At 46.2% G+C, this 5238-nt stretch overlaps 1 non-coding gene across 1 annotated transcript; it reads left to right on the plus strand.

Moving 5' to 3' along the window:
• Positions 1-2768: 2768 nt before the first annotated feature.
• On the plus strand, positions 2769-2840 carry TRNAH-GUG (transfer RNA histidin (anticodon GUG)). Its single transcript has one exon. It is a non-coding gene; the product is annotated as a tRNA-His (tRNA).
• Positions 2841-5238: the final 2398 nt, after the last annotated feature.

The following is a 5238-nucleotide window of genomic DNA, read 5'->3' on the forward strand; positions in this document are numbered from 1 at the left end:
TGCCGCACCATTGCCAGGTTTGTGTAACTATATTATTTCTAATTGGCTCCACTTTGATGACTTTCATTTGGATTCTGACTTGATTATTGAGATCTTAAATAAGTGACTGGGGATCAGGTGTCCACTTATTCTCATGGATAACATCACAACCAACCTTTAATTCAAACATGAGTCATGACATCACAGATGGAGTACAGCTTATGATAGAGGTGGAACGTCACATTGTAGCAGCCCAAGTAGCTCGCCGTGATCGATTGTAGCAGTCCAAGTAGCTCGCCGTGATCGTAGTACTTTGCGTTGTGGCCGCAGCAACCTCGGTTCGAATCCGAGTCACGACATTGCGGTGAGGCAATGTCACGGCAGTTGGGCAGATATTTTAGAATTTCCATTAATACATTGGCAATCTCTGTGGAGGACTGAAACAATTCGATATGTCCTGTTACTGTTATGAACCTTTTGTTTCTTTAATGCTCTTTGCACACTTTTTCATCGGGTGACTGTAATGTATTTCAACCAAATCTAATTAAGAGCGCATTATGTGGTGACATTTGCAGTACATGAAACATTATAACACTGCCATTTACGTCAATAACCACTAGCTTGATTAAGACATATGTATTGCAGCGACAGTATTTCCCAGTTACAAATGGGAATAAAAACAACATCCGCGAGGGATTGAACGAACGACATTTAACTGATGTTGCCAATGGAGCGCGTTACAGAGAGCTTGAGGTCCCGCCTTTACAGTCACACGCTGATGATAATACAGATGTTTAAATAAACAGGCATATCTGTGGACTTGTGGTCTTTCTACATTGGGACTCATAGTCTAGTCCTAGGCTATTGTAGGCACTGGCGTATCTTTTAGTGGAATGAGAGGCATTCTGTAGTCGCGTGAAAGGACCTTTCAAGTCAATCTGATCTGTATTGTCCTGTGAAAAAAAGCGTTCTTAGACACAGTGAGGAGTTTTTGGGGATAATGGGAAAATCATTTCCAACTAAATGACAGGAATTTCTTAGTCCAATCATGAGGTGTGCTAGGCTTTTTTATACTGTGGCGGAAAGAGAGAGAGTATAACAGTCATTATAAATAAAGGGCCAAGGAAGTGACAGTTTATGGAAGGAACAATTTGCACATAGTTTTAGAATGTGGTCAGGAGGAGGACAATGTGCTTACACATATGAAACATTAGAAGGTAGACATTATGGAAGCACATATATTTCTTTATTTTTATTGTATTTGGGGAGAGGGGGTTAATATAGCACGTCCAATGTGGAAAAGTGCTTTCCATAGCACCTTGCAGGTGGGCGACATCTAGAGCTGTGCAGTAGCCACCCATGCCCCAGACGTCAAAGAGAACAAGAAGTTACACATGTTGGAAGTGAGGGTGAGACATTGAGGAGATATGATCCCGGTATGAAGCCGAGAGAAGGAGGAGGCGTGAACGTGCATCCATGTATGCAGGCGAGAAGGGAAGGAGCATTGGTCATGCATCCCTGCATGAGGCTGAGACAGGGAGGAGATATGATCCCCGTATGAAGCCGAGAGAAGGAGGAGGCGTGAACTTGCATCCATGTATGCGGGCGAGACAGGAAGGAGCGTTGGTCATGCATCCCTGCATGAGGGTGAGACAGGGAGGAGATATGATCCCTGTATGAAGCCGAGAGAAAGAGGAGGCGTGAACGTGCATCCATGTATGCAGGCGAGAAGGGAAGGAGCATTGGTCATGCATCCCTGCATGAGGGTGAGACAGGGAGGAGATATGATCCCCGTATGAAGCCGAGAGAAGGAGGAGGCGTGAACGTGCATCCATGTATGCGGGCTAGACAGGAAGGAGCATTGGTCATGCATCCCTGCATGAGGGTGAGACAGGGAGGAGATATGATCCCCGTATGAAGCCGAGAGAAGGAGGAGGCGTGAACGTGCATCCATGTATGCGGGCGAGACGGGAAGGAGCATTGGTCATGCATCCCTTCCTGAGGGTGAGACAGGGAGGAGATAAAATCCCAGTATGAAGCCGAGAGAACGAGGAGACATGAACGTGCATCCATCTATGCGGGCGAGAAGGGAAGGAGCATTGGTCATGCATCCCTGCATGAGGGTGAGACAGGGAGGAGATAAAAACCCTGTATGAAGCCCAGAGAACGAGGTGGCATGAACATGCATCCTTGTATGCAGGTGTGACATGGAGTCATCATGAACAGGCATCCCTTTATAAGGACATAACATGGAGGACGCATGAACATGAATGCCTGAATTTTATGGTGGTGGCCTTCGGGTGATTTGGCACGTGCAATCGGTGAAGAGCACTTCTCCTGCGCAAAAAAATAAATGTACTATTAGCACCCCGGAGGGAGCCTCTGCACTTCTTATAGGGAGAAAACTCTGCAATGGAAGGGGACAGGGTCAATAACAGCTGTAAACTCTCACAAGACCATCACTGCTCTCACACTTTCCTGCTCTCAGGCTGGCGGGCCATTATCGGCCCTGGCTGCCGCACCATTGCCAGGTTTGTGTAACTATATTATTTCTAATTGGCTCCACTTTGATGACTTTCATTTGGATTCTGACTTGATTATTGAGATCTTAAATAAGTGACTGGGGATCAGGTGTCCACTTATTCTCATGGATAACATCACAACCAACCTTTAATTCAAACATGAGTCATGACATCACAGATGGAGTACAGCTTATGATAGAGGTGGAACGTCACATTGTAGCAGCCCAAGTAGCTCGCCGTGATCGATTGTAGCAGCCCAAGTAGCTCGCCGTGATCGTATAGTGGTTAGTACTCTGCGTTGTGGCCGCAGCAACCTCGGTTCGAATCCGAGTCACGGCATTGCGGTGAGGCAATGTCACGGCAGTTGGGCAAATATTTTAGAATTTCCATTAATACATTGGCAATCTCTGTGGAGGACTGAAACAATTCGATATGTCCTGTTACTGTTATGAACCTTTTGTTTCTTTAATGCTCTTTGCACACTTTTTCATCGGGTGACTGTAATGTATTTCAACCAAATCTAATTAAGAGCGCATTATGTGGTGACATTTGCAGTACATGAAACATTATAACACTGCCATTTACGTCAATAACCACTAGCTTGATTAAGACATATGTATTGCAGCGACAGTATTTCCCAGTTACAAATGGGAATAAAAACAACATCCGCGAGGGATTGAACCAACAACATTTAACTGATGTTGCCAATGGAGCGCGTTACAGAGAGCGCGAGGTCCCGCCTTTACAGTCACACGCTGATGATAATACAGATGTTTAAATAAACAGGAATATCTGTGGACTTGTGGTCTTTCTACATTGGGACTCATAGTCTAGTCCTAGGCTATTGTAGGCACTGGCGTATCTTTTAGTGGAATGAGAGGCATTCTGTAGTCGCGTGAAAGGACCTTTCAAGTCAATCTGATCTGTATTGTCCTGTGAAAAAAAGCGTTCTTAGACACAGTGAGGAGTTTTTGGGGATAATGGGAAAATCATTTCCAACTAAATGACAGGAATTTCTTAGTCCAATCATGAGGTGTGCTAGGCTTTTTTATACTGTGGCGGAAAGAGAGAGAGTATAACAGTCATTATAAATAAAGGGCCAAGGAAGTGACAGTTTATGGAAGGAACAATTTGCACATAGTTTTAGAATGTGGTCAGGAGGAGGACAATGTGCTTACACATATGAAACATTAGAAGGTAGACATTATGGAAGCACATATATTTCTTTATTTTTATTGTATTTGGGGAGAGGGGGTTAATATAGCACGTCCAATGTGGAAAAGTGCTTTCCATAGCACCTTGCAGGTGGGCGACATCTAGAGCTGTGCAGTAGCCACCCATGCCCCAGACGTCAAAGAGAACAAGAAGTTACACATGTTGGAAGTGAGGGTGAGACATTGAGGAGATATGATCCCCGTATGAAGCCGAGAGAAGGAGGAGGCGTGAACGTGCATCCATGTATGCAGGCGAGAAGGGAAGGAGCATTGGTCATGCATCCCTACATGAGGGTGAGACAGGGAGGAGATATGATCCCCGTATGAAGCCGAGAGAAGGAGGAGGCGTGAACGTGCATCCATGTATGCGGGCGAGACAGGAAGGAGCGTTGGTCATGCATCCCTGCATGAGGGTGAGACAGGGAGGAGATATGATACCCGTATGAAGCCGAGAGAAGGAGGAGGCGTGAACGTGCATCTATGTATGCAGGCGAGAAGGGAAGGAGCATTGGTCATGCATCCCTGCATGAGGGTGAGACAGGGAGGAGATATGATCCCCGTATGAAGCCGAGAGAAGGAGGAGGCGTGAACGTGCATCCATGTATGCGGGCGAGACAGGAAGGAGCATTGGTCAAGCATCCCTGCATGAGGGTGAGACAGGGAGGAGATATGATCCCCGTATGAAGCCGAGAGAAGGAGGAGGCGTGAACGTGCATCCATGTATGCGGGCGAGACGGGAAGGAGCATTGGTCATGCATCCCTTCCTGAGGGTGAGACAGGGAGGAGATAAAATCCCAGTATGAAGCCGAGAGAACGAGGAGACATGAACGTGCATCCATGTATGCGGGCGAGAAGGGAAGGAGCATTGGTCATGCATCCCTGCATGAGGGTGAGACAGGGAGGAGATAAAATCCCTGTATGAAGCCAAGAGAACGAGGTGGCATGAACATGCATCCTTGTATGCAGGTGTGACATGGAGTCATCATGAACATGCATCCCTTTATAAGGACATAACATGGAGGACGCATGAACATGAATGCCTGAATTTTATGGTGGTGGCCTTCGGGTGATTTGGCACGTGCAATCGGTGAAGAGCACTTCTCCTGCGCAAAAAAATAAATGTACTATTAGCACCCCGGAGGGAGCCTCTGCACTTCTTATAGGGAGAAAACTCTGCAATGGAAGGGGACAGGGTCAATAACAGCTGTAAACTCTCACAAGACCATCACTGCTCTCACACTTTCCTGCTCTCAGGCTGGCGGGCCATTATCGGCCCTGGCTGCCGCACCATTGCCAGGTTTGTGTAACTATATTGTTTCTAATTGGCTCCACTTTGATGACTTTCATTTGGATTCTGACTTGATTATTGAGATCTTAAATAAGTGACTGGGGATCAGGTGTCCACTTATTCTCATGGATAACATCACAACCAACCTTTAATTCAAACATGAGTCATGACATCACAGATGGAGTACAGCTTATGATAGAGGTGGAACGTCACATTGTAGCAGCCCAAGTAGCTC

Source organism: Ambystoma mexicanum (genome assembly GCF_040938575.1).
Source record: "Ambystoma mexicanum isolate Mex_15411 chromosome 12 unlocalized genomic scaffold, UKY_AmexF1_1 Mex_chr12_unloc.1, whole genome shotgun sequence".
NCBI lineage: Eukaryota > Metazoa > Chordata > Amphibia > Caudata > Ambystomatidae > Ambystoma > Ambystoma mexicanum.